Source organism: Melospiza georgiana, chromosome W, assembly GCF_028018845.1.
Source record: "Melospiza georgiana isolate bMelGeo1 chromosome W, bMelGeo1.pri, whole genome shotgun sequence".
In the NCBI taxonomy this organism is placed as follows: domain Eukaryota; kingdom Metazoa; phylum Chordata; class Aves; order Passeriformes; family Passerellidae; genus Melospiza; species Melospiza georgiana.
Window position 1 is genome coordinate 16,213,111 of NC_080464.1, and position 22,282 is coordinate 16,235,392.

The following is a 22,282-nucleotide window of genomic DNA, read 5'->3' on the forward strand; positions in this document are numbered from 1 at the left end:
ACACTTGTAACATTCTCCGATACACACACAGTCTCTGGTTTACTGGAATTTCGTGAGAGAGAACCAGAAGCTCTGTTTTCTGAGTCCAAGTTGATCTTATTTTTATCACTTTGTTTAAAAAAGCACTACAACAGCGCACTACAAACCGGCACAAGTTCTCTTAAGCTTTCATCTTTTTTGAGAGAGACTAGATTATAGATTCTCCAGTTTATCTGATCCCAAAAATGAAAAGAAAAAGCAGACTGCAGATTTAAATCTTGCGTATTCGCTTTAACCCAGATAAGTAAGTTTTTAAGCTCAGTTTTTGAAATTTCAGAGTGACCTTTTTCTTGTAACATTGTCTCTAATTTTGCTGCGATGTAGATGAGAAGAGACGCTAAAGACGAAGGTAGGATGCTCTCCAGAGCTAAGAGCCGCTCCCGGGCGTCTTTGGGCAGAAGCCGCGCTAAGGAGAGCACTGTGAGCGGCACAATCGTCTTTGCGTGAAGAAGCCACTTTTCGGCTCCGGGAGCCGGGGAGAGCGGCAGCTTCGGGATGGTGAAGAAGCAAGCTGTACAACACTGGGATTGTGTGCGCAGCTTGCCAACTGATAGAAAACAGTACTTTTGCACTCTCCTGACTTTTCCAATCACATGAACAGTCGATTGGAAGCTGTTTTGGACAACTTTTCTCTTCTTCCTGTCAAACACTTGGCAGACATCTCTGCAACTTCTAGAACACGATGGGAGATGTTTTCTGTGCTGGCACAGTTTCTCCTTGCCAGATGTAGTGGAAAAGCTTTTTGCTGAGATGTAGATGAGAAGAGACGCTAAAGACGAAGGTAGGATGCTCTCCAGAGCTAAGAGCCGCTCCCGGGCGTCTTTGGGCAGAAGCCGCGCTAAGGAGAGCACTGTGAGCGGCACAATCGTCTTTGCGCGAAGAAGCCGCTTCTTCGGCTCCGGGAGCCGGGGAGAGCGGCAGCTTCGGGAAGGTGAAGAAGCAATCTGTACAACACTGGGATTGTGTGCGCAGCTTGCCAACTGATAGAAAACAGTACTTTTGCACTCTCCTGACTTTTCCAATCACATGAACATTCGATTGGAAGCTGTTTTGGACAACTTTTCTTTTCTTCCTGCCAAACACTTGGCAGACATCTCTGCAACTTCTAGAACACGATGGGAGATGTTTTCTGTGCTGGCACAGTTTTTCCTAGCCAGACATAGTGGGAAAGCGTTTTGCTAAGATGTAGACTACAAAAGCTGCTAAGGACGAAGGTAGGATGCTCTCCGGAGCTAAGAGCCGCTCCCGGGCGTCTTTCGGCAGAAGCCGCGCTAAGGAGAGCACTGTGAGCGGCACAATCGTCTTTGCGCGAAGAAGCCGCTTCTTCGGCTCCGGGAGCCGGAAGGGGCGGCAGCTTCGGGAAGGTGAAGAAGCAAGCTGTACAACACTGGGATTGTGTGCGCAGCTTGCCAACTGATAGAAAACAGTACTTTTGCACTCTCCTGACATTTCCAATCACATGAACATTCGATTGGAAGCTGTTTTGGACAACTTTTCTTTTCTTCCTGCCAAACACTTGGCAGACATCTCTGCAACTTCTAGAACACGATGGGAGATGTTTTCTGTGCTGGCACAGTTTTTCCTAGCCAGACATAGTGGGAAAGCGTTTTGCTAAGATGCAGACTACAAAAGACGCTAAACACGAAGGTAGGATGCTCTCCGGAGCAAAGAGCCGCTCCCGGGCGTCTTTGGGCAGAAGCCGCGCTAAGGAGAGCACTGTGAGCGGCACAATCGTCTTTGCGCGAAGAAGCCGCTTCTTCGGCTCCGGGAGCCGGGGAGACCGGCAGCTTCGGGAAGGTGAAGAAGCAAGCTGTACAACACTGGGATTGTGTGCGCACCTTGCCAACTGATAGAAAACAGTACTTTTGCACTCTCCTGACTTTTCCAATCACATGAACATTCGATTGGAAGCTGTTGTGGACAACTTTTCTTTTCTTCCTGCCAAACACTTGGCAGACATCTCTGCAACTTCTAGAACACGATGGGAGATGTTTTCTGTGCTGGAACCGTTTCTCCTAGCCAGACATACTGGGAAAGCGTTTTGCTAAGATCTAGACTACAAAAGGCGCTAAAGACGAAGGTAGGATGCTCTCCAGAGCTAAGAGCCGCTCCCGGGCGTCTTTGGGCAGAAGCCGCGCTAAGGAGAGCACTGTGAGCGGCACAATCGTCTTTGCGTGAAGAAGCCACTTTTCGGCTCCGGGAGCCGGGGAGAGCGGCAGCTTCGGGATGGTGAAGAAGCAAGCTGTACAACACTGGGATTGTGTGCGCAGCTTGCCAACTGATAGAAAACAGTACTTTGGCACTCTCCTGACTTTTCCAATCACATGAACAGTCGATTGGAAGCTGTTTTGGACAACTTTTCTCTTCTTCCTGTCAAACACTTGGCAGACATCTCTGCAACTTCTAGAACACGATGGGAGATGTTTTCTGTGCTGGCACAGTTTCTCCTTGCCAGATGTAGTGGAAAAGCTTTTTGCTGAGATGTAGATGAGAAGAGACGCTAAAGACGAAGGTAGGATGCTCTCCAGAGCTAAGAGCCGCTCCCGGGCGTCTTTGGGCAGAAGCCGCGCTAAGGAGAGCACTGTGAGCGGCACAATCGTCTTTGCGCGAAGAAGCCGCTTCTTCGGCTCCGGGAGCCGGGGAGAGCGGCAGCTTCGGGAAGGTGAAGAAGCAATCTGTACAACACTGGGATTGTGTGCGCAGCTTGCCAACTGATAGAAAACAGTACTTTTGCACTCTCCTGACTTTTCCAATCACATGAACATTCGATTGGAAGCTGTTTTGGACAACTTTTCTTTTCTTCCTGCCAAACACTTGGCAGACATCTCTGCAACTTCTAGAACACGATGGGAGATGTTTTCTGTGCTGGCACAGTTTTTCCTAGCCAGACATAGTGGGAAAGCGTTTTGCTAAGATGTAGACTACAAAAGACGCTAAAGACGAAGGTAGGATGCTCTCCGGAGCTAAGAGCCGCTCCCGGGCGACTTTGGGCAGAAGCCGCGCTAAGGAGAGCACTGTGAGCGGCACAATCGTCTTTGCGCGAAGAAGCCGCTTCTTCGGCTCCGGGAGCCGGAAGGGGCGGCAGCTTCGGGAAGGTGAAGAAGCAAGCTGTACAACACTGGGATTGTGTGCGCAGCTTGCCAACTGATAGAAAACAGTACTTTTGCACTCTCCTGACATTTCCAATCACATGAACATTCGATTGGAAGCTGTTTTGGACAACTTTTCTTTTCTTCCTGCCAAACACTTGGCAGACATCTCTGCAACTTCTAGAACACGATGGGAGATGTTTTCTGTGCTGGCACAGTTTTTCCTAGCCAGACATAGTGGGAAAGCGTTTTGCTAAGATGCAGACTACAAAAGACGCTAAACACGAAGGTAGGATGCTCTCCGGAGCAAAGAGCCGCTCCCGGGCGTCTTTGGGCAGAAGCCGCGCTAAGGAGAGCACTGTGAGCGGCACAATCGTCTTTGCGCGAAGAAGCCGCTTCTTCGGCTCCGGGAGCCGGGGAGACCGGCAGCTTCGGGAAGGTGAAGAAGCAAGCTGTACAACACTGGGATTGTGTGCGCACCTTGCCAACTGATAGAAAACAGTACTTTTGCACTCTCCTGACTTTTCCAATCACATGAACATTCGATTGGAAGCTGTTGTGGACAACTTTTCTTTTCTTCCTGCCAAACACTTGGCAGACATCTCTGCAACTTCTAGAACACGATGGGAGATGTTTTCTGTGCTGGAACCGTTTCTCCTAGCCAGAAATACTGGCAAAGAGTTTTGCTAAGATGTAGACTACAAAAGGCGCAAAAGACGAAGGTAGGATGCTCTCCAGAGCTAAGAGCCGCTCCCGGGCGTCTTTGGGCAGAAGCCGCGCTAAGGAGAGCACTGTGAGCGGCACAATCGTCTTTGAGCGAAGAAGCCGCTTCTTCGGCTCCGGGATCTGGGGAGAGCGGCAGCTTCGGGAAGGTGAAGAAGCAAGCTGTACAACACTGGGATTGTGTGCGCAGCTTGCCAACTGATAGAAAACAGTACTTTTGCACTCTCCTGACTTTTCCAATCACATGAACATTCGATTGGAAGCTGTTGTGGACAACTTTTCTTTTCTTCCTGCCAAACACTTGGCAGACATCTCTGCAACTTCTTGAACACGATGGGAGATGTTTTCTGTGCTGGCACAGTTTCTCCTTGCCAGATGTAGTGGAAAAGTTTTTTGCTGAGATGTAGATGAGAAGAGACGCGAAAGACGAAGGTAGGATGCTCTCCAGAGCTAAGAGCCGCTCCCGGGTGTCTTTGGGCAGAAGCCGCGCTAAGGAGAGCACTGTGAGCGGCACAATCGTCTTTACGCGAAGAAGCCGCTTCTTCGGCTCCGGGAGCCGGGGAGACCGGCAGCTTCGGGAAGGTGAAGAAGCAAGCTGTACAACACTGGGATTGTGTGCGCAGCTTGCCAACTGATAGAAAACAGTACTTTTGCACTCTCCTGACTTTTCCAATCACATGAACATTCGATTGGAAGCTGTTTTGGACAACATTCCTTTTCTTCCTGTCAAACACTTGGCAGACATCTCTGCAACTTCTAGAACACGATGGGAGATGTTTTCTGTGCTGGCACCGTTTTTCCTAGCCAGACATACTGGGAAATCGTTTTGCTAAAATGTAGACTACAAAAGACGCTAAACACGAAGGTAGGATGCTCTCCGGAGCAAAGAGCCGCTCCCGGGCGTCTTTGGGCAGAAGCCGCGCTAAGGAGAGCACTGTGAGCGGCACAATCGTCTTTGCGCGAAGAAGTCGCTTCTTCGGCTCCGGGATCTGGGGAGAGCGGCAGCTTCGGGAAGGTGAAGAAGCAAGCTGTACAACACTGAGATTGTGTGCGCAGCTTGCCAACTGATAGAAAACAGTACTTTTGCACACTCCTGACTTTTCCAATCACATGAACATTCGATTGGAAGCTGTTTTGGACAGCTTTTCTTCCTGCCAAACACTTGGCAGACATCTCTGCAACTTCTAGAACACGATGGGAGATGTTTTCTGTGCTGGCACAGTTTCTCCTTGCCAGACATAGTGGGAAAGCGTTTTGCTATGATGTAGACTACAAAAGACGCTAAAGACGAAGGTAGGATGCTCTCCGGAGCTAAGAGCTGCTCCCGGGCATCTTTGGGCAGAAGCCGTGCCAAGGAGAGCACTGTGAGCGGCACAATCGTCTGTGTGCGAAGAAGCCGCTTCTTCGGCTCCGGGAGCCGGAGAGAGCGGCAGCTTCGGGAAGGTGAAGAAGCAAGCTGTACAACACTGGGATTGTGTGCGCAGCTTGCCAACTGATAGAAAACAGTACTTTTGCACTCTCCTGACTTTTCCAATCACATGAACATTCGATTGGAAGCTGTTTTGGACAACTTTCCTTTTCTTCCTGCCAAACACTTGGCAGACATCTCTGCAACTTATAGAACACGATGGGAGATGTTTTTTGTGCTGGCACAGTTTCTCCTTGCCAGATGTAGTGGAAAAGCTTTTTGCTGAGACGTAGATGAGAAGAGGTGGTAAAGACGAAGGTAGGATGCTCTCCAGAGCTAAGATCCGCTCCCGGGCGTCTTTGGGCAGAAGCCGCAGTAAGGAGAGCACTGTGAGCGGCACAATCGTCTTTGTGCGAAGAAGCCGCTTCGGCTTCTCCGGGAGCCGGGGAGACCGGCAGCTTCGGGAAGGTGAAGAAGCAAGCTGTACAACACTGGAATTGTGTGCGCAGCTTGCCAACTGATAGAAAACAGTACTTTTGCACTCTCCTGACTTTTCCAATCACATGAACATTCGATTGGAAGCTGTTTTGGACAACTTTTCTTTTCTTCCTGCCAAACACTTGGCAGACATCTCTGCAACTTCTAGAACACGATGGGAGATGTTTTCTGTGCTGGCACAGTTTCTCCTTGCCAGATGTAGTGGAAAAGCTTTTTGCTGAGATGTAGATGAGAAGAGACGCTAAAGACGAAGGTAGGATGCTCTCCGGAGCTAAGAGCTGCCCCCGGGCGTCTTTGGGCAGAAGCCGTGCCAAGGAGAGCACTGTGAGCGGCACAATCGTCTTTGCGTGAAGAAGCCGCTTCTTCGGCTCCGGGAGCCGGAGAGAGCGGCAGCTTCGGGAAAATGAAGAAGCAAGCTGTACAACACTGGGATTGTGTGCGCAGCTTGCCAACTGATAGAAAACAGTACTTTTGCACTCTCCTGACTTTTCCAATCACATGAACATTCGATTGGAAGCTGTTTTGGACAACTTTTCTTTTCTTCCTGCCAAACACTTGGCAGACATCTCTGCAACTTCTAGAACACGATGGGAGATGTTTTCTGTGCTGGCACAGTTTCTCCTTGCCAGATGTAGTGGAAAATCTATTTGCTAAGATGTAGACTACAAAAGGCGCTAAAGACGAAGGTAGGATGCTCACCGGAGCTAAGAGCTGCTTCCGGGCGTCTTTGGGCAGAAGCCGCGCTAAGGAGAGCACTGTGAGCGACACAATCGTCTTTGCGCGAAGAAGCCGCTTCTTCGGATCCGGGATCCGGAGAGAGCGGCAGCTTCGGGAAGGTGAAGAAGCAAGCTGTACAACACTGGGATTGTGTGCGCAGCTTGCCAACTGATATTAAACAGTACTTTTGCACTCTCCTGAATTTTCCAATCACATGAACATTCGATTGGAAGCTGTTTTGGACAACTTTTCTTTTCTTCCTGTCAAACACTTGGCAGACATCTCTGCAACTTCTAGAACACGATGGGAGATGTTTTCTGTGCTGGCACAGTTTCTCCTAGCCAGACATACTGGCAAAGCGTTTTGCTAAGATGTAGACTACAAAAGACGCTAAAGACGAAGGTAGTATGCTCTCCAGAGCTAAGAGCCGCTCCCGGGCGTCTTTGGGCAGAAGCCGCGCTAAGGAGAGCACTGTGAGCGGCACAATCGTCTTTGCGCGAAGAAGTCGCTTCTTCGGCTCCAGGATCTGGGGAGAGCGGCAGCTTCGGGAAGGTGAAGAAGCAAGCTGTACAACACTGGGATTGCGTGTGCAGCTTGCCAACTGATAGAAAACAGTACTTTTGCACTCTCCTGACTTTTCCAATCACATGAACATTCGATTGGAAGCTGTTTTGGACAACTTTTCTCTTCTTCCTGCAAAACACTTGGCAGACATCTCTGCAACTTCTAGAACACGATGGGAGATGTTTTCTGTGCTGGCACAGTTTCTCCTAGCCAGACATACTGGGAAAGCGTTTTGCTAAGATGTAGACTACAAAAGACGCTAAAGACGAAGGTAGGATGCTCTCCAGAGCTAAGAGCCGCTCCCGGGCGTCTTTGGGCAGAAGCCGCGCTAAGGAGAGCACTGTGAGCGGCACAATCGTCTTTGCGCGAAGAAGCCGCTTCTTCGGCTCCGGGAGCCGGGGAGAGCGGCAGCTTCGGGAAGGTGAAGAAGCAAGCTGTACAACACTGGGATTGTGTGCGCAGCTTGCCAACTGATAGAAAACAGTACTTTTGCACTCTCCTGACTTTTCCAATCACATGAATATTGGATTGGAAGCTGTTTTGGACAACTCTTCTCTTCTTCCTGCCAAACACTTGGCAGACATCTCTGCAACTTCTAGAACACGATGGGAGATGTTTTCTGTGCTGGCACAGTTTCTCCTAGCCAGACATACTGGCAAAGCGTTTTGCTAAGATGTAGACTACAAAAGACGCTAAAGACGAAGGTAGGATGCTCTCCAGAGCTAAGAGCCGCTCCCGGGCGTCTTTGGGCAGAAGCCGCGCTAAGGAGAGCACTGTGAGCGGCACAATCGTCTTTGCGCGAAGAAGTCGCTTCTTCGGCTCCAGGATCTGGGGAGAGCGGCAGCTTCGGGAAGGTGAAGAAGCAAGCTGTACAACACTGGGATTGCGTGTGCAGCTTGCCAACTGATAGAAAACAGTACTTTTGCACTCTCCTGACTTTTCCAATCACATGAACATTCGATTGGAAGCTGTTTTGGACAACTTTTCTCTTCTTCCTGCAAAACACTTGGCAGACATCTCTGCAACTTCTAGAACACGATGGGAGATGTTTTCTGTGCTGGCACAGTTTCTCCTAGCCAGACATAGTGGGAAAGCGTTTTGCTAAGATGTTGACCACACAAGACGCTAAAGATGAAGGTAGGATGCTCTCCGGAGCTAAGAGTCACTCCCGGGCATCTTTGGGCAGAAGCCGCGCTAAGGAGAGCACTGTGAGCGGCACAATCGTCTTTGCGCGAAGAAGCCGCTTCTTCGGCTCCTAGATCCGGGGAGACAGGCAGCTTCGGGAAGGTGAAGAAGCAAGCTGTACAACACTGGGATTGTGTGCGCAGCTTGCCAACTGATAGAAAACAGTACTTTTGCACTCTCCTGACTTTTCCAATCACATGAACATTCGATTGGAAGCTGTTTTGGACAACTTTTCTTTTCTTCCTGCCAAACACTTGGCAGACATCTCTGCAACTTCTAGAACACGATGGGAGATGTTTTCTGTGCTGGCACAGTTTCTCCTAGCCAGACATACTGGGAAAGCGTTTTGCTAAGATGTAGACTACAAAAGACGCTAAAGACGAAGGTAGGATGCTCTCCAGAGCTAAGAGCCGCTCCCGGGCGTCTTTGGGCAGAAGCCGCGCTAAGGAGAGCACTGTGAGCGGCACAATCGTCTTTGCGCGAAGAAGCCGCTTCTTCGGCTCCGGGAGCCGGGGAGAGCGGCAGCTTCGGGAAGGTGAAGAAGCAAGCTGTACAACACTGGGATTGTGTGCGCAGCTTGCCAACTGATAGAAAACAGTACTTTTGCACTCTCCTGACTTTTCCAATCACATGAATATTGGATTGGAAGCTGTTTTGGACAACTTTTCTCTTCTTCCTGCCAAACACTTGGCAGACATCTCTGCAACTTCTAGAACACGATGGGAGATGTTTTCTGTGCTGGCACAGTTTCTCCTAGCCAGACATACTGGCAAAGCGTTTTGCTAAGATGTAGACTACAAAAGGCGCTAAAGACGAAGGTAGGATGCTCTCCAGATCTAAGAGCCGCTCCCGGGCGTCTTTGGGCAGAAGCCGCGCTAAGGAGAGCACTGTGAGCGGCACAATCATCTTTGCGCGAAGAAGCCGCTTCTTCGGCTCCGGGAGCCGGAGAGAGCGGCAGCTTCGGGAAGGTGAAGAAGCAAGCTGTACAACACTGGGATTGTGTGCGCAGCTTGCCAACTGATAGAAAACAGTACTTTTGCACTCTCCTGACTTTTCCAATCACATGAACATTCGATTGGAAGCTGTTTTGGACAGCTTTTCTTCCTGCCAAACACTTGGCAGACATCTCTGCAACTTCTAGAACACGATGGGAGATGCTTTCTGTGCTGGCACAGTTTCTCCTAGCCAGACATACTGGCAAAGCGTTTTGCTAAGATGTAGACTACAAAAGGCGCTAAAGACGAAGGTAGGATGCTCTCCGGATCTAAGAGCCGCTCCCGGGCATCTTTAGGCAGAAGCCGCGCTAAGGAGAGCACTGTGAGCGGCACAATCGTCTTTGCGCGAAGAAGCCGCTTCTTCGGCTCCGGGAGCCGGGGAGAGCGGCAGCTTCGGGAAGGTGAAGAAGCAAGCTGTACAACACTGGGATTGTGTGCGCAGCGTGCCAACTGATAGAAAACAGTACTTTTGCACTCTCCTGACTTTTCCAATCACATGAACATTCGATTGGAAGCTGTTTTGGACAACTTTTCTTTTCTTCCTGCCAAACACTTGGCAGACATCTCTGCAACTTCTAGAACACGATGGGAGATGTTTTCTGTGCTGGCACAGTTTTTCCTAGCCAGACATAGTGGAATATCTATTTGCTAAGATGTAGACTACAAAAGACGCTAAAGACGAAGGTAGGATGCTCTCCAGACCTAAGAGCCGCTCCCGGGCGTCTTTGGGCAGAAGCCGCGCTAAGGAGAGCACTGTGAGCGGCACAATCGTCTTTGCGCGAAGAAGCCGCTTCTTCGGCTCCGGGATCCGGGGAGAGCGGCAGCTTCGGGAAGGTGAAGAAGCAAGCTGTACAACACTGGGATTGTGTGCGCAGCTTGCCAACTGATAGAAAACAGTACTTTTGCACTCTCCTGACTTTTCCAATCACATGAACATTCGATTGGAAGCTGTTTTGGACAACTTTTCTTTTCTTCCTGCCAAACACTTGGCAGACATCTCTGCAACTTCTAGAACACGATGGGAGATGTTTTCTGTGCTGGCACAGTTTTTCCTAGCCAGACATAGTGGAATATCTATTTGCTAAGATGTAGACTACAAAAGACGCTAAAGACGAAGGTAGGATGCTCTCCAGAGCTAAGAGGCGCTCCCGGGCGTCTTTGGGCAGAAGCCGCGCTAAGGAGAGCACTGTGAGCGGCACAATCGTCTTTGCGTGAAGAAGCCGCTTCTTCGGCTCCGGGAGCCGGGGAGAGCGGCCGCTTCGGGAAGGTGAAGAAGCAAGCTGTACAACACTGGGATTGTGTGCGCACCTTGCCAACTGATAGAAAACAGTACTTTTGCACTCTCCTGACTTTTCCAATCACATGAACATTCGATTGGAAGCTGTTTTGGACAACTTTTCTTTTCTTCCTGCCAAACACTTGGCAGACATCTCTGCAACTTCTAGAACATGATGGGAGATGTTTTCTGTGCTGGCACAGTTTTTCCTAGCCAGACATAGTGGGAAAGCGTTTTGCTAAGATGTAGACTACAAAAGACGCTAAACACGAAGGTAGGATGCTCTCCGGAGCAAAGAGCCGCTCCCGGGCGTCTTTGGGCAGAAGCCGCGCTAAGGAGAGCACTGTGAGCGGCACAATCGTCTTTGCGCGAAGAAGTCGCTTCTTCGGCTCCGGGATCTGGGGAGAGCGGCAGCTTCGGGAAGGTGAAGAAGCAAGCTGTACAACACTGGGATTGTGTGCGCAGCTTGCCAACTGATAGAAAACAGTACTTTTGCACTCTCCTGACTTTTCCAATCACATGAACATTCGATTGGAAGCTGTTGTGGACAACTTTTCTTTTCTTCCTGCCAAACACTTGGCAGACATCTCTGCAACTTCTAGAACACGATGGGAGATGTTTTCTGTGCTGGAACTGTTTCTCCTAGCCAGAAATACTGGCAAAGCGTTTTGCTAAGATGTAGACTACAAAAGGCGCTAAAGACGAAGGTAGGATGCTCTCCAGAGCTAAGAGCCGCTCCCGGGCGTCTTTGGGCAGAAGCCGCGCTAAGGAGAGCACTGTGAGCGGCACAATCCTCTTTGCGCAAAGAAGTCGCTTCTTCGGCTCCGGGATCTGGGGAGAGCGGCAGCTTCGGGAAGGTGAAGAAGCAAGCTGTACAACGCTGGGATTGTGTGTGCAGCTTGCCAACTGATAGAAAACAGTACTTTTGCACTCTCCTGACTTTTCCAATCACATGAACATTCGATTGGAAGCTGTTTTGGACAACCTTTCTTTTCTTCCTGCCAAACACTTGGCAGACATCTCTGCAACTTCTAGAACACGATGGGAAATGTTTTCTGTGCTGGCACAGTTTTTCCTAGCCAGACATAGTGGAAAAGTTTTTTGCTAAGATGTAGACTACAAAAGGCGCTAAAGACGAAGGTAGGATGCTCTCCAGAGCTAAGAGCCGCTCCCGGGCGTCTTTGGGCAGAAGCCGCGCTAAGGAGAGCACTGTGAGCGGCACAATCGTCTTTGCGCGAAGAAGCCGCTTCTTCGGCTCTGGGATCCGGGGAGAGCGGCAGCTTCGGGAAGGTTAAGAAGCAAGCTGTACAACACTGGGATTGTGTGCGCACCTTGCCAACTGATAGAAAACAGTACTTTTGCACTATCCTGACTTTTCCAATCACATGAATATTGGATTGGAAGCTGTTTTGGACAACTTTTCTCTTCTTCCTGCCAAACACTTGGCAGACATCTCTGCAACTTCTAGAACACGATGGGAGATGTTTTCTGTGCTGGCACAGTTTCTCCTTGCCAGACATAGTGGGAAAGCGTTTTGCTATGATGTAGACTACAAAAGACGCTAAAGACGAAGGTAGGATGCTCTCCGGAGCTAAGAGCTGCCCCCGGGCGTCTTTGGGCAGAAGCCGTGCCAAGGAGAGCACTGTGAGCGGCACAATCGTCTTTGCGCGAAGAAGCCGCTTCTTCGGCTCCGGGAGCCGGAGAGAGCGGCAGCTTCGGGAAAATGAAGAAGCAAGCTGCACAACACTGGGATTGTGTGCGCAGCTTGCCAACTGATAGAAAACAGTACTTTTGCACTCTCCTGACTTTTCCAATCACATGAACATTCGATTGGAAGCTGTTTTGGACAACTTTTCTTTTCTTCCTGCCAAACACTTGGCAGACATCTCTGCAACTTCTAGAACACGATGGGAGATGTTTTCTGTGCTGGCACAGTTTCTCCTTGCCAGATGTAGTGGAAAATCTATTTGCTAAGATGTAGACTACAAAAGGCGCTAAAGACGAAGGTAGGATGCTCTCCGGAGCAAAGAGCCGCTCCCGGGCGTCTTTGGGCAGAAGCCGCGCTAAGGAGAGCACTGTGAGCGGCACAATCGTCTTTGCGCGAAGAAGTCGCTTCTTCGGCTCCGGGATCTGGGGAGAGCGGCAGCTTCGGGAAGGTGAAGAATTAAGCTGTACAACACTGGGATTGTGTGCGCAGCTTGCCAACTGATAGAAAACAGTACTTTTGCACTCTCCTGACTTTTCCAATCACATGAACATTCGATTGGAAGCTGTTGTGGACAACTTTTCTTTTCTTCCTGCCAAACACTTGGCAGACATCTCTGCAACTTCTAGAACACGATGGGAGATGTTTTCTGTGCTGGAACTGTTTCTCCTAGCCAGAAATACTGGCAAAGCGTTTTGCTGAGATGTAGATGAGAAGAGACGCTAAAGACGAAGGTAGGATGCTCTCCAGAGCTAAGAGCCGCTCCCGGGCGTCTTTGGGCAGAAGCCGCGCTAAGGAGAGCACTGTGAGCGGCACAATCGTCTTTGCGCAAAGAAGTCGCTTCTTCGGCTCCGGGATCTGGGGAGAGCGGCAGCTTCGGGAAGGTGAAGAAGCAAGCTGTACAACGCTGGGATTGTGTGTGCAGCTTGCCAACTGATAGAAAACAGTACTTTTGCACTCTCCTGACTTTTCCAATCACATGAACATTCGATTGGAAGCTGTTTTGGACAACCTTTCTTTTCTTCCTGCCAAACACTTGGCAGACATCTCTGCAACTTCTAGAACACGATGGGAGATGTTTTCTGTGCTGGCACAGTTTTTCCTAGCCAGACATAGTGGAAAAGTTTTTTGCTAAGATGTAGACTACAAAAGGCGCTAAAGACGAAGGTAGGATGCTCTCCAGAGCTAAGAGCCGCTCCCGGGCGTCTTTGGGCAGAAGCCGCGCTAAGGAGAGCACTGTGAGCGGCACAATCGTCTTTGCGCGAAGAAGCCGCTTCTTCGGCTCTGGGATCCGGGGAGAGCGGCAGCTTCGGGAAGGTTAAGAAGCAAGCTGTACAACACTGGGATTGTGTGCGCACCTTGCCAACTGATAGAAAACAGTACTTTTGCACTATCCTGACTTTTCCAATCACATGAATATTGGATTGGAAGCTGTTTTGGACAACTTTTCTCTTCTTCCTGCCAAACACTTGGCAGACATCTCTGCAACTTCTAGAACACGATGGGAGATGTTTTCTGTGCTGGCACAGTTTCTCCTTGCCAGACATAGTGGGAAAGCGTTTTGCTATGATGTAGACTACAAAAGACGCTAAAGACGAAGGTAGGATGCTCTCCGGAGCTAAGAGCTGCCCCCGGGCGTCTTTGGGCAGAAGCCGTGCCAAGGAGAGCACTGTGAGCGGCACAATCGTCTTTGCGCGAAGAAGCCGCTTCTTCGGCTCCGGGAGCCGGAGAGAGCGGCAGCTTCGGGAAAATGAAGAAGCAAGCTGCACAACACTGGGATTGTGTGCGCAGCTTGCCAACTGATAGAAAACAGTACTTTTGCACTCTCCTGACTTTTCCAATCACATGAACATTCGATTGGAAGCTGTTTTGGACAACTTTTCTTTTCTTCCTGCCAAACACTTGGCAGACATCTCTGCAACTTCTAGAACACGATGGGAGATGTTTTCTGTGCTGGCACAGTTTCTCCTAGCCAGAAATACTGGCAAAGCGTTTTGCTGAGATGTAGATGAGAAGAGACGCTAAAGACGAAGGTAGGATGCTCTCCAGAGCTAAGAGCCGCTCCCGGGCGTCTTTGGGCAGAAGCCGCGCTAAGGAGAGCACTGTGAGCGGCACAATCGTCTTTGCGCAAAGAAGTCGCTTCTTCGGCTCCGGGATCTGGGGAGAGCGGCAGCTTCGGGAAGGTGAAGAAGCAAGCTGTACAACGCTGGGATTGTGTGTGCAGCTTGCCAACTGATAGAAAACAGTACTTTTGCACTCTCCTGACTTTTCCAATCACATGAACATTCGATTGGAAGCTGTTTTGGACAACCTTTCTTTTCTTCCTGCCAAACACTTGGCAGACATCTCTGCAACTTCTAGAACACGATGGGAGATGTTTTCTGTGCTGGCACAGTTTTTCCTAGCCAGACATAGTGGAAAAGTTTTTTGCTAAGATGTAGACTACAAAAGGCGCTAAAGACGAAGGTAGGATGCTCTCCAGAGCTAAGAGCCGCTCCCGGGCGTCTTTGGGCAGAAGCCGCGCTAAGGAGAGCACTGTGAGCGGCACAATCGTCTTTGCGCGAAGAAGCCGCTTCTTCGGCTCTGGGATCCGGGGAGAGCGGCAGCTTCGGGAAGGTTAAGAAGCAAGCTGTACAACACTGGGATTGTGTGCGCACCTTGCCAACTGATAGAAAACAGTACTTTTGCACTATCCTGACTTTTCCAATCACATGAATATTGGATTGGAAGCTGTTTTGGACAACTTTTCTCTTCTTCCTGCCAAACACTTGGCAGACATCTCTGCAACTTCTAGAACACGATGGGAGATGTTTTCTGTGCTGGCACAGTTTCTCCTTGCCAGACATAGTGGGAAAGCGTTTTGCTATGATGTAGACTACAAAAGACGCTAAAGACGAAGGTAGGATGCTCTCCGGAGCTAAGAGCTGCCCCCGGGCGTCTTTGGGCAGAAGCCGTGCCAAGGAGAGCACTGTGAGCGGCACAATCGTCTTTGCGCGAAGAAGCCGCTTCTTCGGCTCCGGGAGCCGGAGAGAGCGGCAGCTTCGGGAAAATGAAGAAGCAAGCTGCACAACACTGGGATTGTGTGCGCAGCTTGCCAACTGATAGAAAACAGTACTTTTGCACTCTCCTGACTTTTCCAATCACATGAACATTCGATTGGAAGCTGTTTTGGACAACTTTTCTTTTCTTCCTGCCAAACACTTGGCAGACATCTCTGCAACTTCTAGAACACGATGGGAGATGTTTTCTGTGCTGGCACAGTTTCTCCTTGCCAGATGTAGTGGAAAATCTATTTGCTAAGATGTAGACTACAAAAGGCACTAAAGACGAAGGTAGGATGCTCTCCGGAGCTAAGAGCTGCTTCCGGGCGTCTCTGGGCTGAAGCCGCGCTAAGGAGAGCACTGTGAGCGGCACAATCGTCTTTGCGCGAAGAAGCCGCTTCTTCGGCTCCGGGAGCCGGAGAGAGCGGCAGCTTCGGGAAGGTGAAGAAGCAAGCTGTACAACACTGGGATTGTGTGCGCAGCTTGCCAACTGATAGAAAACAGTACTTTTGCACTCTCCTGACTTTTCCAATCACATGAACATTCGATTGGAAGCTGTTTTGGACAACTTTTCTTTTCTTCCTGTCAAACACTTGGCAGACATCTCTGCAACTTCTAGAACACGATGGGAGATGTTTTCTGTGCTGGCACAGTTTCTCCTAGCCAGACATACTGGGAAAGCGTTTTGCTAAGATGTAGACTACAAAAGACGCTAAAGACGAAGGTAGGATGCTCTCCGGAGCTAAGAGCCGCTCCCGGGCGCTTTTGGGCAGAAGCCACGCTAAGGAGAGCACTGTGAGCGGCACAATCGTCTTTGCGCGAAGAAGCCGCTTCTTCGGCTCCGGGAGCCGGGGAGAGCGGCAGCTTCGGGAAGGTGAAGAAGCAAGCTGTACAACACTGGGATTGTGTGCACACCTTGCCAACTGATAGAAAACAGTACTTTTGCACTCTCCTGACTTTTCCAATCACATGAACATTCGATTGGAAGCTGTTGTGGACAACTTTTCTTTTCTTCCTGCCAAACACTTGGCAGACATCTCTGCAACTTCTAGAACACGATGGGAGATGTTTTCTGTGCTGGCACAGTTACTCCTAGCCAGACATACTGGGAAAGCGTTGTGCAAAGATGTAGACTACAAAAGACGCTAAAGACGAAGGTAGGATGCTCTCCGGAGCTAACAGCCGCTCCCGGGCGTCTTTGGGCAGAAGCCGCGCTAAGGAGAGCACTGTGAGCGGCACAATCGTCTTTGCGCGAAGAAGCCACTTTTTCGGCTCCGGGAGCCGGAGAGAGCGGCAGCTTCGGGAAGGTGAAGAAGCAAGCTGTACAACACTGGGATTGTGTGCGCACCTTGCCAACTGATAGAAAACAGTACTTTTGCACTCTCCTGACTTTTCCAATCACATGAACATTCGATTGGAAGCTGTTTTGGACAACTTTTCTTTTCTTCCTGCCAAACACTTGGCAGACATCTCTGCAACTTCTAGAACACGATGGGAGATGTTTTCTGTGCTGGCACAGTTTCTCCTTGCCAGATGTAGTGGAAAAGCTTTTTGCTGAGATGTAGATGAGAAGAGACGCTAAAGACGAAGGTAGGATGCTCTCCAGAGCTAAGAGCCGCTCCCGGGCGTCTTTGGGCAGAAGCCGCGCTAAGGAGAGCACTGTGAGCAGCACAATCGTCTTTGCGCGAAGAAGCCGCTTCTTCGGCTCCGGGAGCCGGGGAGCGCGGCAGCTTCGGAAAGGTGAAGAAGCAAGCTGTACAACACTGGGATTGTGTGCGCACCTTGCCAACTGATAGAAAACAGTACTTTTGCACTCTCCTGACTTTTCCAATGACATGAACATTCGATTGGAAGTTGTTTTGGACAACTTTTCTTTTCTTCCTGCCAAACACTTGGCAGACATCTCTGCAACTTCTAGAACACGATGGGAGATGTTTTCTGTGCTGGCACAGTTTTTCCTAGCCAGAAAAAGTGGGAAAGCGTTTTGCTAAGATGTAGACTACAAAAGGCGCTAAAGACGAAGGTAGGATGCTCTCCAGACCTAAGAGCCGCTCCCGGGCGTCTTTGGGCAGAAGCCGCACTAAGGAGAGCACTGTGAGCGGCACAATCGTCTTTGCGCGAAGAAGCCACCTTTCGGCTCCGGGAGCCGGGGAGAGCGGCAGCTTCGGGATGGTGAAGAAGCAAGCTCTACAACACTGTGATTGTGTGCGCACCTTGCCAACTGATAGAAAACAGTACTTTTGCACTCTCCTGACTTTTCCAATGACATGAACATTCGATTGGAAGTTGTTTTGGACAACTTTTCTTTTCTTCCTGCCAAACACTTGGCAGAAATCTCTGCAACTTCTAGAACACGATGGGAGATGTTTTCTTTGCTGGCACAGTTTTTCCGAGCCAGACATAGTGGAAAATCTATTTGCAAGATGTAGACTACAAAAGACGCAAAAGACGAAGGTAGGATGCTCTCCGGAGCTAAGAGCCGCTCCCGGGCGACTTTGGGCAGAAGCCGCTCTAAGGAGAGCACTGTGAGCGGCACAATCGTCTTTGCGCGAAGAAGCCGCTTCTTCGGCTCCGGGAGCCGGGGAGAGCGGCAGCTTCGGGAAGGTGAAGAAGCAAGCTGTACAACACTGGGATTGTGTGCGCAGCTTGCCAACTGATAGAAAACAGTACTTTTGCACTCTCCTGATTTTCCAATCACATGAACATTCGATTGGAAGCTGTTTTGGACAACTTTTCTTTTCTTCCTGCCAAACACTTGGCAGACATCTCTGCAACTTCTAGAACACGATGGGAGATGTTTTCTGTGCTGGCACAGTTTTTCCTAGCCAGACATAGTGGGAAAGCGTTTTGCTAAGATGTAGACTACAAAAGACGCAAAAGACGAAGGTAGGATGCTCTCCGGAGCTAAGAGCCGCTCCCGGGCGACTTTGGGCAGAAGCCGCGCTAAGGAGAGCACTGTGAGCGGCACAATCGTCTTTGCGTGAAGAAGCCGCTTCTTCGGCTCCGGGAGCCGGGGAGAGCGGCCGCTTCGGGAAGGTGAAGAAGCAAGCTGTACAACACTGGGATTGTGTGCGCACCTTGCCAACTGATAGAAAACAGTACTTTTGCACTCTCCTGACTTTTCCAATCACATGAACATTCGATTGGAAGCTGTTTTGGACAACTTTTCTTTTCTTCCTGCCAAACACTTGGCAGACATCTCTGCAACTTCTAGAACATGATGGGAGATGTTTTCTGTGCTGGCACAGTTTTTCCTAGCCAGACATAGTGGGAAAGCGTTTTGCTAAGATGTAGACTACAAAAGACGCTAAACACGAAGGTAGGATGCTCTCCGGAGCAAAGAGCCGCTCCCGGGCGTCTTTGGGCAGAAGCCGCGCTAAGGAGAGCACTGTGAGCGGCACAATCGTCTTTGCGCGAAGAAGTCGCTTCTCCGGCTCCGGGATCTGGGGAGAGCGGCAGCTTCGGGAAGGTGAAGAAGCAAGCTGTACAACACTGGGATTGTGTGCGCAGCTTGCCAACTGATAGAAAACAGTACTTTTGCACTCTCCTGACTTTTCCAATCACATGAACATTCGATTGGAAGCTGTTGTGGACAACTTTTCTTTTCTTCCTGCCAAACACTTGGCAGACATCTCTGCAACTTCTAGAACACGATGGGAGATGTTTTCTGTGCTGGAACTGTTTCTCCTAGCCAGAAATACTGGCAAAGCGTTTTGCTAAGATGTAGACTACAAAAGGCGCTAAAGACGAAGGTAGGATGCTCTCCAGAGCTAAGAGCCGCTCCCGGGCGTCTTTGGGCAGAAGCCGCTCTAAGGAGAGCACTGTGAGCGACACAATCGTCTTTGCGCAAAGAAGTCGCTTCTTCGGCTCCGGGATCTGGGGAGAGCGGCAGCTTCGGGAAGGTGAAGAAGCAAGCTGTACAACGCTGGGATTGTGTGTGCAGCTTGCCAACTGATAGAAAACAGTACTTTTGCACTCTCCTGACTTTTCCAATCACATGAACATTCGATTGGAAGCTGTTTTGGACAACTTTTCTCTTCTTCCTGCAAAACACTTGGCAGACATCTCTGCAACTTCTAGAACACGATGGGAGATGTTTTCTGTGCTGGCACAGTTTCTTCTAGGCAGACATAGTGGGAAAGCGTTTTGCTAAGATGTTGACTACACAAGACGCTAAAGATGAAGGTAGGATGCTCTCCGGAGCTAAGAGTCACTACCGGGCGTCTTTGGGCAGAAGCCGCGCTGAGGAGAGCACTGTGAGCGGCACAATCGTCTTTGCGCGAAGAAGCCGCTTCTTCGGCTCCGGGATCCGGGGAGACAGGCAGCTTCGGGAAGGTGAAGAAGCAAGCTGTACAACACTGGGATTGTGTGCGCAGCTTGCCAACTGATAGAAAACAGTATTTTTGCACTCTCCTGACTTTTCCAATCACATGAACATTCGATTGGAAGCTGTTTTGGACAGGTTTTCTTTTCTTCCTGCCAAACACTTGGCAGACATCTCTGCAACTTCTAGAACACGATGGGAGATGTTTTCTGTGCTGGCACAGTTTTTCCTAGCCAGACATAGTGGAAAAGTTTTTTGCTAAGATGTAGACTACAAAAGGCGCTAAAGACGAAGGTAGGATGCTCTCCAGAGCTAAGAGCCGCTCCCGGGCGTCTTTGGGCAGAAGCCGCGCTAAGGAGAGCACTGTGAGCGGCACAATCGTCTTTGCGCGGAGAAGCCGCTTCTTCGGCTCTGGGATCCGGGGAGAGCGGCAGCTTCGGGAAGGTTAAGAAGCAAGCTGTACAACACTGGGATTGTGTGCACACCTTGCCAACTGATAGAAAACAGTACTTTTGCACTATCCTGACTTTTCCAATCACATGAATATTGGATTGGAAGCTGTTTTGGACAACTTTTCTCTTCTTCCTGCCAAACACTTGGCAGACATCTCTGCAACTTCTAGAACACGATGGGAGATGTTTTCTGTGCTGGCACAGTTTCTCCTTGCCAGACATAGTGGGAAAGCGTTTTGCTATGATGTAGACTACAAAAGACGCTAAAGACGAAGGTAGGATGCTCTCCGGAGCTAAGAGCTGCCCCCGGGCGTCTTTGGGCAGAAGCCGTGCCAAGGAGAGCACTGTGAGCGGCACAATCGTCTTTGCGCGAAGAAGCCGCTTCTTCGGCTCCGGGAGCCGGAGAGAGCGGCAGCTTCGGGAAAATGAAGAAGCAAGCTGCACAACACTGGGATTGTGTGCGCACCTTGCCAACTGATAGAAAACAGTACTTTTGCACTCTCCTGACTTTTCCAATCACATGAACATTCGATTGGAAGCTGTTTTGGACAACTTTTCTCTTCTTCCTGCCAAACACTTGGCAGACATCTCTGCAACTTCTAGAACACGATGGGAGATGTTTTCTGTGCTGGCACAGTTTCTCCTTGCCAGATGTAGTGGAAAATCTATTTGCTAAGATGTAGACTACAAAAGGCGCTAAAGACGAAGGTAGGATGCTCTCCGGAGCTAAGAGCCGCTCCCGGGCGTCTCTGGGCTGAAGCCGCGCTAAGGAGAGCACTGTGAGCGGCACAATGGTCTTTGCGCGAAGAAGCCGCTTCTTCGGCTCCGGGAGCCGGAGAGAGCGGCAGCTTCGGGAAGGTGAAGAAGCAAGCTGTACAACACTGGGATTGTGTGCGCAGCTTGCCAACTGATAGAAAACAGTACTTTTGCACTCTCCTGACTTTTCCAATCACATGAACATTCGATTGGAAGCTGTTTTGGACAACTTTTCTTTTCTTCCTGTCAAACACTTGGCAGACATCTCTGCAACTTCTAGAACACGATGGGAGATGTTTTCTGTGCTGGCACAGTTTCTCCTAGCCAGACATACTGGGAAAGCGTTTTGCTAAGATGTAGACTACAAAAGACGCTAAAGACGAAGGTAGGATGCTCTCCGGAGCTAAGAGCCGCTCCCGGGCGCTTTTGGGCAGAAGCCACGCTAAGGAGAGCACTGTGAGCGGCACAATCGTCTTTGCGCGAAGAAGCCGCTTCTTCGGCTCCGGGAGCCGGGGAGAGCGGCAGCTTCGGGAAGGTGAAGAAGCAAGCTGTACAACACTGGGATTGTGTGCACACCTTGCCAACTGATAGAAAACAGTACTTTTGCACTCTCCTGACTTTTCCAATCACATGAACATTCGATTGGAAGCTGTTGTGGACAACTTTTCTTTTCTTCCTGCCAAACACTTGGCAGACATCTCTGCAACTTCTAGAACACGATGGGAGATGTTTTCTGTGCTGGCACAGTTACTCCTAGCCAGACATACTGGGAAAGCGTTGTGCAAAGATGTAGACTACAAAAGACGCTAAAGACGAAGGTAGGATGCTCTCCGGAGCTAACAGCCGCTCCCGGGCGTCTTTGGGCAGAAGCCGCGCTAAGGAGAGCACTGTGAGCGGCACAATCGTCTTTGCGCGAAGAAGCCACTTTTTCGGCTCCGGGAGCCGGAGAGAGCGGCAGCTTCGGGAAGGTGAAGAAGCAAGCTGTACAACACTGGGATTGTGTGCGCACCTTGCCAACTGATAGAAAACAGTACTTTTGCACTCTCCTGACTTTTCCAATCACATGAACATTCGATTGGAAGCTGTTTTGGACAACTTTTCTTTTCTTCCTGCCAAACACTTGGCAGACATCTCTGCAACTTCTAGAACACGATGGGAGATGTTTTCTGTGCTGGCACAGTTTCTCCTTGCCAGATGTAGTGGAAAAGCTTTTTGCTGAGATGTAGATGAGAAGAGACGCGAAAGACGAAGGTAGGATGCTCTCCAGAGCTAAGAGCCGCTCCCGGGCCTCTTTGGGCAGAAGCCGCGCTAAGGAGAGCACTGTGAGCGGCACAATCGTCTTTGCGCGAAGAAGCCGCTTCTTCGGCTCCGGGAGCCGGAGAGAGCGGCAGCTTCGGGAAAATGAAGAAGCAAGCTGTACAACACTGGGATTGTGTGCGCACCTTGCCAACTGATAGAAAACAGTACTTTTGCACTCTCCTGACTTTTCCAATCACATGAACATTCGATT